The sequence below is a fragment of the Myotis daubentonii genome, chromosome 17 (assembly GCF_963259705.1).
Source record: "Myotis daubentonii chromosome 17, mMyoDau2.1, whole genome shotgun sequence".
In the NCBI taxonomy this organism is placed as follows: domain Eukaryota; kingdom Metazoa; phylum Chordata; class Mammalia; order Chiroptera; family Vespertilionidae; genus Myotis; species Myotis daubentonii.
This window is the reverse complement of record NC_081856.1, coordinates 26,903,982-26,917,695: the sequence shown is the minus strand read 5'-3', so window position 1 is coordinate 26,917,695 and position 13,714 is coordinate 26,903,982. Positions and strand designations below refer to the sequence as shown.

Here is a 13,714-nt window from a genome sequence, read left to right as displayed (position 1 = left end):
AAGAAGTGGGCGAGAGGAAAGACCCAGAGCCAGAGGAAGAGGAAAGCCGGAGAGAGCAGTCGCGAACGTGGAAAGGACATCGTTTGGTATTATTTAAATAAGAGTAATAGTTGTAGTAATAATACGCCCGGCCGACCGAGGCGAGCCTGCCGGAGCTTCCCCTCGGGCTCTCCAGGCGGAAGGTGGAATCGTGAGTACCCAGCCTCCTAAACCTCCCGTCTACCTCTCGGGCTCGCCCTAAGACCTCGGGCCGGGAAGTGGCCCTGGCCAAGCCGGGCGCGCGGACCAACACCTGGAGCGCTCAGCCCGGCCACATGGCGCGAGCGGGTGCGGGTCGGTCGCCTACTCCGCGGGTACAGCCGGGCTCAATAGTCAGCGCGTATTGGGGAGGTGTGTGTCTTTAGGGTGTGCCGGTGTCTCGATGGGGGAAGTCTAGCCACCAGAATCAAGTTCCATCGGGTCTGCCTGGGCGTAGGCAGTTTTCAGCCTCTGATGGCCCGGGGTCAGTGAGTGGGTGCGGGGCGCGGCGCCTAGCCCTTGAGGCCTAAATGCATATGGGCACCCGCAGTGTCTTTGGGAAACTCCAGGCGGGTGGAAAGGTGGGCGTTCTCCCCGGACAGCGAGGACTGGGAAGCGGCCGGGAACCGGAGGCGGGCTGGTTGAGCGCAGGTGGAAGGGAAGAGGAGACACTCCCTGAATCGCAGAACCTCCCTTTAGGGGAAGCGCAACGCAGGCGAGAACCCGAGGAGCAGGGCCAGGAAAGGGCCCCCGCACACGGACCCCGGTGGGTGTGGCTCGGTGTCCTCATTGACGCTCTTGAACCCGCGCCTAGGCGTTTTAGGAGCGGGTGTCGCGGGTGTATTTCTTGAACAAACTCGGGTAACTGACTCTCTCCCTCACTCTTGGAGTTGCTCTTAGGAAGTTGGAACGAATCTGGGCGTCCAGGCTTGGAGACTGGAAGGGGTGGTGGTGGAGGAGAGAGGGAAAGGTGGCGCTCAGGGAGGAAGGTGGGCTTCTGGGGGTCGGTGTGCGCCGTGACTTCCCTGCCACTACTGCAGGGGGAGGGGCCCGGGAAGAGGCGGTGCGGCCGGCCGGGTAGGCGTTTGCCGGGGGAGGTCTGGGTGCCCGCCGTCCCCCCGTGTTTGGGGGAGTGGGCGGGGGAAGGGCCTCGGGGGAGGCGACGCGCGGGTCAGGAGGAGAACCCAGGCGAGTAGCCAGGGCCCGGGAGCTACCCCAGCGGCGGGCGGGGCGCGGAGGAGAGGAATGCCCGCAGCTAGGAGAGGAGGCGTTGCCTGGGATCCCCGGGGTGCTGCTGCCGCAGCCGCGCCACCTGCGACCCACTGGGTGGAGGAGTGACGGCGAATACAGTTTCTATCCGGGAGAAGGAGGGCGTCTCCTCACATCCCTTGCTTCTCAGCATCGGGCGGAGGCCAATTGCTCTGTGTCCACCCCCACCGCGGCTGGTGCGTCGGGTGGGAGGGACTCCTCTCGCCCACTGGGTAGCAGAAGCAGTCACTTGGCCACTAGGACTTGGCACTGCCGGGCGAGTGTGGCAAGCAGGGAGCTCCTGCGCCGTTTTCCAGTCGCCGTCCTGTGGTCAGCCCTCCTCCTGGGGGCACAGTCGTATATGGGGCCTTCATTTCACTTCTAGGGGTTCCAGATTGTGGAATTAACTAAACAACCGAGCGCGTTCACAAAACAGCCTGAATCCCTCCCAGGACTTGGTAAGGACGCGTGGAATAAAATGACTCTGTAAAGTCTTACTTTTTGCTCATAGCCTAATTTTATACGTGGCTTCATCCTGTTTATCTTCTGTTCATTAAGTGGCATCTTTGGTGTCACATATCAGCAACTCATATGAGAGGCAATACTGCCTAATGGGTAGGAGTCCTGGGCTGTGTGATTGGTTTCAAATCCAGCCTAGCTGTGTGACCTTAGGCAAGTTAGTTAACCTCCAGGGGCCTTAGTTTTGTCATCAGCAAACTGGGGATAACAAAAGTTCCTACCTCATTGGGTAGCTGCCAGAATTCAGTAAATTAATATAGTAGAATTCTGGTAAATATCAAACACAAGCTTTTATTACTGTTATTATCTTGATGCTAAATTAACCAAGTAAACTTCAAAATGTAAAACAAATAAGGGGAAAATGCACATAGTGAAGTGGATATCCATCATGAAAATTACTAGAAAAAACAGTAAATACTTTCTATGTCAGTATCTAAATTTAAAAACAATGCATTTCTACATCTTCTGGAATCTTTTAAATAATTATGAAATATTTACATACAAGGTTTAAACATCATTTTAAGAAAATTATCTCTAACCTTGAATATATTTCACTTTGTAAAAACAGATATGCATAAAAAATACACATTAGAACATGATCTATATTAAAAACCCAACATCTACATGAAAATATTGTAACTTCGGAGCTAGAAATGCTGACATCTCTAAGATCATTTCAAACATTTTAGCCCAAATGCCCTTGATATCAAGAATACTGCCTGGCCTGCATGGCTCAGTGGTTGAGCATAGACCTATTAACCAGGAGGTCATGGTTCGGTCCCAGGTCAGGGCACATTCCTGGGTTGCAGGCTGGATCCTCAATGTGAGGCAGTCAATCAATGATTCGCTCTCATCATTAATGTTTCCATCTCTCTTTCCCTCTCCCTTCCTCTCTGAAATCAATAAAACTCTATGTTTAAATAAAAGAATACCGAATGATAAAAGTCAGGTTACTAATTTCACCTCCTCCACTTTACACATGAGGAAACATTCAGAAAGGTCAAGGGCCTAGGCCAGAGATTCCCAGCTAAATACCAGAAACTGCTATTCAAGTGCCTGGAATGAAACCAGTAACCAGGTTGTTGCTCTAAAATAAGAAAGTTTTTTTCACGTCACTCTTGCTTGTCCACAAAATCTGGAATAATAAAATATCCTTCTTTATAATTCTAATGCTACTTCAGCTCAGGTAAATGCGGGCTGAAATAGCATTAGAATTAGATCTTCTGAGTCACTCCCCAGGGCTCTTCAGCACCACACTGATGATTTCCTACAAACTGATGAACTTTTAGCAAATGGGAAACCAGAGGTATTATATATGGGAAAATATACAAACATATGTTATCTCCAACATAAGTGAGACCAGGCAGTGATGTGGCTACTGTTGTCCCACAGCTTCCTCATGGTCCCTCACAGCAGATGTGACCACATGACTTGCCTAAGGTCAGCTAAGGTCATAGATCAAGCTAGAGGCAGAGCCAGCATTAGAATTTAAGGTCTCACTGGAATACACATTTGGTTGCATATTCTCTTAATCCCTTGTAACAGTTTTACATTTGAAAAATCATTTTTGAGCTTTTCTTAAAATTTTAAAATCTCCTTCCTACCAGCTTAGACGGTCTTTCCTGTAAAAAGAGCTTTTGAGGAAAGGCCTTCAAAAATTATAAAGTAGGATATTTTTATTATTCCAGATTTTGTGGACAAGCAAGAGTGATGTGAAAAAATCTTTCTTATTTTAGAGCAACAACCTGGTTACTGGTTTCATTCCAGGCACTTGAATAGCAGTTTCTGTAATCCTAGTGTTCTTTCATTCCTGCATGTGGCAGTGACATTCACCTAACACAGACAGATGCAGTGGCTTAAAGGTCCAAGCCCTCACATGGGCAGTTCAGGAATTCCATGGCAGAGCCTTTCAAGTGAGTATGTGGCTTTACAAAGTTATTTACAGGAATGGTGTCCTCCAGAAAAGGCATTTCTAGGAACTGTGCCTGCATCCTTGAAGCAGGAAACCTTGATTTTTCTTCAGTGCATAAACTGGATGTCTTATCCTTGACTTTGTATCTCTGTATACCCACCACATGTTCCTAGACAGAAATGCAGGGCATTAAACGGGGAGTGATTTTCTAGCATGCTCCCAAGCCAGTTCAGCAGAATTGAGTTTTGAAATTATGTGTGTTAAGTCAGGCCCCAAAATGATTATAATGTGAATCACTGTCCAGTTGGGAATATTGTGGATTGGTTTTCAGTGCACTACCAGGTGACTCACAATGTGAGCTTCTTTTCAAATACATACAGTGTCCGTCAGCAACTAATAGGGTTGACTCTGAGTCAGAGCTTAGCATTTAGTACAATAAGTGTGAGTCACTGACTACCCGGCACTATCTGAGATGGTTCCGGAATGTTACCTTGAGCAGCTCAAGAGCTTGGACAACACTGCATGGGGTGAGTCAGTTCATAGTATGATTGAGTGGGCTTTTGCAGCAGCCATTTACAATAAAGTTGGATGTGACTGAGTGCTGAAGATAATATTACATGATTATGCATGCATAGGACAACTTACCTTGATTCTAACCCAGTTGATTAGATTCTAGCTGTTTGCATTGGGAAATCATTTGTGAAATATGAGTAATATGCTCTGTTGCCCAGCTGTGATATTTTACTTGACTTATCTCAATGCTTATTAAAGCCAGTTAAACTTTCTGGTTTTGGAATGCTCATTATCTACTTAATATTTAATTTTACTCTGAATTGTAAAATCCTTTTTAAGTACTTCAGTATTTGAATGTTTGACAACGACATCTCATGCAAAGTTACCCAGCAGTTCGACTTCACAAGGTCCTGAGTTGAACAGCATACACCTAGTACAGCTAGTGAACTCGAGGAGAATACCTTGTTCTCTGGTTTGTCTCCATTTGTGCCTCTGTCGCCTCTGACACTAAATGAACAGTATTTGCTTAAGAGCTTGTAGTTTGTACTGCTGTTCTAAGGCTACAACACCCAGCACTTCTAACCCTCCTAGGGCTGGATGGCTAAATCAACATAGTCTTATATGGTTGCTCCATTTATGCAAGACAGTGGAAAGAATGGTGCAACCTATGCCTCACCCCACCCTTTGTAAGACTTTCATTTCTCAGGGTGGGGCGATAATGCGATTTAAGGGAATATATTTCTTAATTTGTTGCTAATTAATGGTAAGAAGTTATTATCCTTGGAACCAAGATTAAACTACTGTTTAAAGGTACATTTTTCTCTATTTACCCTCTGATGGCCCCAAGAGAATCCCTGATGTGTGGACTTTAACATATGCCTTTTTGTGTTTCTACAACTATCCATTTCTAGTGATAACTAGATAGTAATTTATATATCTTCTGCTATAGATAAAGGCATAGATACCTCTTTGCATTTAATGGGGGCTATCCATAAAGAGTTTTGTTCTTCCTGACAATGTAATTCCTGGAAAATTCAGATCATTGGGACTGTTTAATAAATTAGAGTATCATAAAACTGAAATGAAGTTTCTACACAAGTTTGCTAACTTTCGGTGAGGAGCTGTAGGTGTTTTTTATTCTGAATTGCTTTTGACTTTGCTTATTGGAGTTTTAACTTAGAGTAAAGTGTACAGATTAATAAACTTTACCTAAGTAAACCCTATGTAACCATCCTTTAGATCAGGATTTCTCAACCTCAGATTTATTGACATGTTTGGATTGACTATCTCCTTGTTGTGGGGACTGTCCTGTGCACTGTAGGACGTTTAGCAGAATCCCTATCTTCTACCCACTAGATGCCAGTAGCACCCCTCCCTAGATGTGACAACCAAAAATGTCTCCAGACTTTGCCATATGTTTCCCAAGGGTTGGTGGGGAGGGGCCACAGGATCACTCACCACTGCTCTAGAACCAGATACAGGATATGTTTAGCCCACATCCATAAGACCCCCCTCCTGCTTCCTCCCACAGGTAACTCTTCTTATAAGTTCTCAAACCATATTTCAGTTGGGCCAGTTTTTGAACCTGATATGGAATTATACAGTACATATTCTTTGCGTTGGGTTCTTGAGCTCAGCATGATGCTTTTGAGATTACTCACTGTTGTTGCATGTATTGTGATTTTTCAACGCTGTCCAGTGTTCCCTTGTGTGAATACACACCGTTCATTTATCCATTGCACTACCGAAGGACATTTGAGTTGTTTCCAGTGTGGGCTACTATGAATAATGCTAATGTAAACAGTCTTATTCATGTCTTTTGATAAACATACGCCCTTATTTCCATTGTATTCCCAGGAGTGAAATTACTGAGTAACAAATTCAGTATATGTTTATCTTTATTAGATATAGTCAGTTTCTCAGACTGTTTTTATGCTCCTTGGAACCAAGATTAAATATACATATTTATAAATATATAAAATCTTCATATCCTCCTCAGCATTTAGAATTGTCCATTCATTTAGTTTTGGTCATTCTCTTGTCTGTGTAAAGGTACATCATTGTGGCTTTAATTTTTATTTCTTTTTTTATATATTTTATTGATTTTTTACAGAGAGGAAGGGAGAGAGATAGAGAGTTAGAAACATCGATGAGAGAGAAACATCGATCAGCTGTCTCCTGCACACCTCCTTCTGGGGATGTGCCCGCAACCAAGGTACATGCCCTTGACTGGAATCGAACCTGGGACCCTTCAGTCCACAGTCCGACACTCTATCAACTGAGCCAAACCAGTTAGGGCTAATTTTTATTTCTAATGCTTACTAATGATGGTGAGCACCTTTTTTTTGGCCATTTGTATATCTCCTATTATAAACTGCCCCTACATTTCTTTGGCCCATTTTCCCATTGTGTTGTCTGTCTTCTTATTGATTTATAAGAGTTCTTTATACATTTGGGATGTAAGTTGTTGTCCAAAATCTGTATGCATGTGTGTGTGTGTGTATGTGTGTTGCAAATCCCAATCTGTGCCTTGACTGTACACTCTCATTCCATTATCTTCTGACTTCTATAGTTTCTATAGAATGTCATGCTTCTCTGAAAGTAACATGTCTTTTTCATCCGGTTGATTTAAAATTTTTTCCCTTTATTTTTGGCTTGCCACAATTTGATTTAATTTTTTTCTCTTGGTTTTTGGCTTGCCACAATTTGAATATAATGTGGCTAGGTGTGGTTTTATATTTTACCTTCTTTCTATTCACTGGGTTTCTTATGTCTGTGGATTGATATCTTTCATCATTATGGAAATTTTTCACTCAATATCTCTTCAGATATTGCTTCTTACCTGTTTTCTCTCTTTTTAAAATATTTTTATTGATTTCACAGAGAAAGGGAGAGGAGGAGAGAGATGAAATATCAATGATGAGAGAGAATCATTGATCAGCTGCCTCCTGTACACCCCCTACTAAGGATTGAGCAGCAACCTAGGCATATGCCTTACCTGGGAATCAAACCATGACCTTCTAGTTCCTAGGTCGATGCTCAACCACTGAGCCATGCCAGTTGGGCTGTTTTTTCTCATCGGCCTGCGGACCAAAAGGTCAAGGGATTGATTCCACTCAAGGGGGTGTACCATGGTTGCAGGCTCAATCCACCAGCCCAATGTGCTTCTTACATCGATGTTTCTCTGTCTGCCTCTCCCTTCCCCTTCCACTCTCTTTAAAAATCAATGGGAAAAAGTATCCTTGGGTGAGGATTAATGAATGAGAGAGAGAGAGAGAGAAAAAGATAGAGGGCAATTATCAAATAGATATAATTCCCTATAGATAGTCCAAAATGTAAAACCATTAAACATGTCAATTCTTTTTAAAAAAATTAATTTTAGGTCTGTTTGTTCAACCTATCTAGCTATTTAATCTAGCTATTAAATACTTCATGCCGAGGGGGATGGGGTATTAAAATGTAGTAGATATTTTGGCACAAACTGTAGAAAACCCAAACCTTGAGGAACAAAAATTCTCTCACACACACCCTAGGAATAAGCAGACAAAAACATCCCATCAGCTTAGCCCCCAGAGGCCTGTCTTGGGAACACTAAGGCAGTGCGGAAGCAAGGTGATGCACTGGAGTTTTTATTAGTCCATTTTAATTAGCAGCAGCCCTGCTGGGAAAAGGACTGCAGAGACATTCCCCCTGATGGGCATCCAAAAATAACCCAAATCTGTCTAGTCATGGCCTGTGCACAGCTGTGGTGTTAAGAGCAAAGGTGGTGGATGGAACCCAGCCTGGGCAGATTCAAGTCTGTTGGGGGGCATACTTTGAGACATTGGGCACATCACACAACCTCTGATGTAGATAAAATGGAATCTTGAAATCTACTCCCCAGAATAATTTCACAAGTTAAATCTGAGTAAGGTGTGAGTACTACTACGTCTGCCCATGTAGACAAAGGGGAGACTGAGCATTCGTTGAAAAACTGGAGAAAGAAGGCTCTGGTAAAAAGTAAATGTTAAGGGGGAAAAATAAAGGACATGCTATTCTGGTGTCATGGATTGCCACTGAAGGCCACAGTGGACTAACAGAATCTGGGTCCTATTTTAAATCACTAACTATTTTAGTTTGTGGGACATATGGTCTCTATTGCAACTGCTCAAGGCTGCCACTATAGCGGAAAATCGGTGGGGGGTAGAGCAGAAGGGGATGAATTGGGGGTCATTGTAGCAGCCCAGGCAAGGTGTCAAACTGAGCTGGAGGGGCAGTAGAGTTGGAGAGAAGTGAGCAGACACGACCATGTCCACTCTGGAGATCTGGCAAGCTTGCTAATGAGTAAGATGCAGAGAGAGGAATCAGAGTGACTCCGAGGATGTGGGCACTGAGTATAGACTTGGAGATGACTGGAGAAGAAACAAAAGGGGAAGGAGAGGAGACTAGATCTAGAGTCTATTTTAGACCTTAAGGTCTGAGATGTCCACGAGAGCTCCAGTTGTGGCAGCAAGTAGGCAATCGGACTGGTGTGTTTTGAAACGAAGGGCTTGGCCTGGGCTAGAGGCAGAAATGTGAATTTGTTAGATTATGTATTTCTGAGATGTAGCTTGCTACATGGTGGTATACGAAATATTCATGAGGTGTGGTGGGAAATTCTTTAGTATAATCAATGGGATATTATTGCCACCCTAGAAGGTGCACTTCCTTTACTAAAACTGTAAATAATCTAAAATGTTCTATGTATTTATTACAGACATCAGCAAACTAAGGCACATGAGCCAAATCCAGACCACGGCCTGTTTTTATATGGCCTGAGCACTAAGAATAGTTTTCACATTTTTAAACATTTTTATTTATTTATTTTATTTATAGAGACAGGGATTTATTTTGAGGAATTGGCTCACACAATTGTGGAAACTTGGCAAGTCCAAAATCTTGATGAGGTAGGCAAGCAGGCTGGGGACGCAGGGAAGAGCTGCAGTTTGAATCCAAAGGCAGGCAGTCTGATGGCAGGATTCATCATTCTTGCCTGGAGTGTGTGTGTGTGTGTGTGTGTGTGTGTGTGTGTGTGTGTGTGTGTAGGGGAAGTGGGGTGCATTAGTAACTCAGGAACAGCCAAAGGAAGCCATACATAGGGCAAGGTCTGGGGGAGGGGCAAGGAGCTCCCATGCCATCTCTGGGGGCTCCATCCTCCCAGCACCTGGATATGTTCACCAACACAGAAGCTCAAGTTTTATATTTTTAAACTAGTAGGGGCCCGGTGCACAAAATTCGTGCACTGGGTGTGGGGCAGGGGGGAGTGTCCCTCAGCCAAGCCTGCCCCCTCTTCACATACTGGGAGCCCTCAGGCGTTAACCCCCATCACCCTCCAATCGCAGGATCGGCCCCTTGCCCAGGCCTGATGCCTCTGGCCTAGGCGTCCGGCCTGGGCAGCGGGGACCTGCAGTGGCAGCGGCCCCGTGATCGTGGGCTTCGCTTTAGGCCCAGGCAAGGGGCCCCTAGCTCCTGGGACTGCCAGCTTCGACCGTGCCCAGCTCCCATCGCTGGCTCCACCCCTACTTCCTGCTATCACTGGCCAGGGCGGAAAAGGCGCCTGATTCTCTGATCATGGCTTGGGGGCAGGGCAAAGGCGGCCCCAGGGCCGCCTTTGCCCTGTCCCCCAGCTCTTAGCTCCCCCTGGGTTTCCAATCACTGTCAGTGGCAGGGGGCTTCTTCCTGCTTTCCCTTTCGCCTCCCTGCATTGTGCCTACATATGCAAATTAACCGCCATCTTGTTGACAGTTAACTGCCAATCTTAGTTGGCAGTTAATTTGCATATAGCCCTGATTAGCCAATGAAAAGGGTATCGTCGTACGCCAATTACCATTTTTCTCTTTTATTAGTGTAGATTGTTGGGTGGGAAGTTTTAAAAGGAATAATATTTCATGATGCAGGATCATTTTACAAAACTAAAATTTCAGTGTCCATTAAGTTTCAATGGAACCCAGCCACACTCACTCATTCTCATGATGTCTTGTGACTGCTTTTGCACTAATAGAGGCAGAGTTGAGTAGTTGCAATAGAGACCATATGGCCTGCAATGGCTACTTACTCTCTAGTCTTTTACAGAAAATCTTTTCCTACCTTTAAACTAGAACCTAAATGTAAGTGTGGAGTTTTACTAGGTTCTTATAGGGAGCAATCTATATGAAAGTAAGTATAAAGTTCAACCAATAACCGTGTGATTTCTTAGAGAAATAGTGTACTCCCAAGAAAAAAAGACAAACCAATAATCTAATTAAAGACAATCTACTATGGAAGATAAAATCCAAGTATCTAATTTTTTTCTTTTTTTCAAATATTACTTCCTTTATTATTTTTTAAAAATATATTTTTATTGATTTCAGAGAGGAAAGGAGAGAGGGAAGAGAGAGACAGAAACATCAATGATGAGAGGGAATCATTGATCGACTGCCCACTGCACACCCCCTACTGGGGATCCAGCCTGCAACTCAGGCATGTGCCCTTGATTGGAATTGAACTCGAGGCCCTTCAGTCCACAGGCTGACGCTCTATCCACTGAGCCTAAACCAGCCAGGGCTACTTCTTTTATTTAAAAAAAATGTTTTTACTAGTAACTTCAAAAATTTTACTCTTACCCTACCCAACCCCCACCCCAACATGCTGCATGCTGCCATGCTGTGTACAATATGGGCTTACTACTATTCTAGTCACAGAGGGTGTGTTTTTTTTTTCTTTTTACTTTAATGTTTTAATTAAATCTACTAGGATGACATTGGTAATAGGATCACATAGGTTTCAGGTGTGGATTTCTATGTTACAAGCTCTATATATTACACTGTGCGCCCACCACCCAAAGTCAAATCTTCCGTCACCAGTTTTAGGCTCCCTTCATCCTCCACCTCCAGTATTCCATTGTGTATATGTACCACAACTTCTTTATCCAGTCCTGTATTAAAGGGCACCTTGATTCTCTCCATGTCTTGGCCACTGTGTATGATTCTGCAATGAACATGGGGGTGCATATGTCTTTGTAAAAACATGTTTTTGAGTTTTTTGGGTTCTTATAGGAGCAATATACCCGGGAGAGGAATTGCTGGGTCATATGGTAGCTCTATTTATAGTTTTTTTGAGGAATCTGTTTGCCATACCAACTATCTAATTTAAGGTTCCTTTTGTTTTCTACCATTCCAACATCCAGTTTTTCATACTAACAGGCGAACGTAATGACAGTCTACAAACCCCCAAAATGCTAATGAAGAAGGGCCAGAAGGAAATCATATGCACAGAGGTTTTTTATGTAAGAGAGCTCAGATGCTAGAGGCTTTCAGGGATTCAGATTACAGCCTAAAAGCTTTGAATAGGATGGGAGCTTGCTGTTTCATATCATTTATAACAGGATCATTATCATGGGATGAAAAATTCTAACTAATGATGGACATAAGGCAAAGTTTGAGGAGCCAATGCTATTATCTATTAAGGGATCATGGAGAATTTTCTATGGAGAAAAGAAAGTAGAATTTGTTAAAAAAAAAAAAAAAAAAAAAAGAGAGAGAGAGAGATGTAGAGGGGAAATTTGCCCAGACAGACCTCTAAGGAGTAGAGAAGGCTGTTAGTTACTTATGAACACATTGTACATTTTTATTATCCTTAATTTGCATAAATATATGTCATGACCCATCTGTTGCAATTGGTGGAAAAGAAGTTCTTCAACCCGCAAATATCTTGTTCCCAACACTAACAGAATGGGTTAGTAGAACCCTAGTAAATTGGGCCAGAGTGGAAGGGGGCTTCTGCAGCACTGGGTGAGTTTCTACTCCGATTTGTGATCAAATAAGGATGCCTTGCCCATAAGAGTTTCTGTAGTTCCAGCTAATAATTTAGAGGTAATGATAGGAAGCATCATCACAGATGTCACTCATTAGAGACAGTTAATGTAAAAATGAATGTTACATTTAAGAAACATAACCTTATGATAAGTACACTTAAAAAATATAATATCCATAGCCCTCGCTGGTGTGGCTCAGTTGGTTGGGCACTGTCCAGTGCACTGAAAGGTTGCAGGTTGAAATTCACTGTCAGGGCACATGGCTGGGTTGTGGGCTCAATCCCCAGTAGGGAGCATGCAGGAGGCAGCCCATCAATATTTGGCTCTCACATCAATGTTTCTCTCTCCCTCTCCTTCCTCTCTCTTTAAAAATCAATTTAAAAATTAAAGTATATAATATCCCTATAATATAATATCCCTATAATAACTGCAATACCTTTGTGATGTCCAGCCAAATTTACAATATTCCAGCATCATCTAATACTTAACTATATCAGTTTCCTAGGTTTGCTATAACAAAATACCACAGACTGAGTGGCTTAAACAACAAAAATTTTATTCTCTCACAGTCTGGAAGCTAGAAGTTAAAGATCAAGGTGTCAGTAGGTTTGCTTTCTTTTGAGGCCTCTCTCCTTAGCTTACTAATAGCTGTCTTCTTACTGTGTCCTCACATGGCCTTCCTTCTGTGCATGTATATATCCCTGGTGTCTTTGTGAATCCAAATTTCCAATCAGATCGGATTATGACCTCACCCTTATGGCCTTATTTTAACTTAATCACCTGTTGAAAGATCCTATCCAACTATGGTCACATCCCAAAGTTTGGGGGTTAGCACTTGAACATATGAATTGGGTGGGACACAATTTACTCCATCACATGAGCCATATCACATTCTTTCTTTGTAGTCTCTTTATATCACTGCTTCTCCCACTTTGCACCTTCTTTTTCATGCACTAACTTGTGAAAAGAAACAAGATGCCTTGCCCTGGGGATTGTCCTACATGCTGAATTCATTTGCTTCTTCCTCTGGAGGCTAACTTGTTCCTCTATTCCCTAAGTTCCTGCCAACAGCTGAGCTGTTAGATTCAATAGCTCAAATAGACTTAGGTTCAGTGACTTGACCAGATCACCTCATGTGTGGCACTGGCACTTCCTACTCTGTCCCATTAGAGGGACACCATGTCTGCATGACCAGCTCACTTTTACTTTTGCTGAGAACATTATTCTGTAAAGGCTGTTGCGAACATTGGATAGGTCACTCATTTCCAATGTGGTTGCTAGGTACAAGGTATGTTTGAGCACATGCTGCAAAGGTCACAGGTGTTCTTATACCCGAGCCTCTGCTTGCCAAAAGATGTTCACAGTATCCACTCCAAGCCAGCCCTTGGAGCCCCAGCCCTCTTTATGGCTGGAATGCCTCCTGACATACCCCTCCCCTTGCACCACCAGGTGCCTCCTGCCTCCCTCTAGCTGCAACTTCCTTGACTGACCTGAAGAGCAGTGATGGTGGTGGTGGTGGTGGTGGTGATGGTGATATTGCATTGTTAACTTGGAGAATTGTTCTAGGTTGAGGAAACTGCCTAAATGCATCTGAGGATATCAGATGTTCCCAGACCCTTATTTTAGTATTGAAGCATATTCAGAGTTTACCTAGAAATGTGGTGGTGATTAGGGGAGCGCAGCAGGGGCTTTAT

At 43.7% G+C, this 13,714-nt stretch overlaps 1 protein-coding gene across 4 annotated transcripts in view; it reads left to right on the top strand.

The window, feature by feature from the left end:
- RGS20 (regulator of G protein signaling 20) overlaps positions 1 to 13,714 on the top strand; it is a 45,590-nt gene that overhangs the window by 16,471 nt on the left and 15,405 nt on the right. The window contains exon 1 of one of the 4 annotated variants that reach the window (XM_059671772.1): positions 1 to 190. The exons of 2 other annotated variants lie outside the window; for them this stretch is intronic. The gene's annotated coding sequence lies outside the window, so the exon portion shown is untranslated. Of the gene's footprint in view, positions 191 to 1,627; positions 1,725 to 13,714 lie in introns of those variants that run through there. One more of the 4 variants, XM_059671774.1, reaches the window with a different exon arrangement.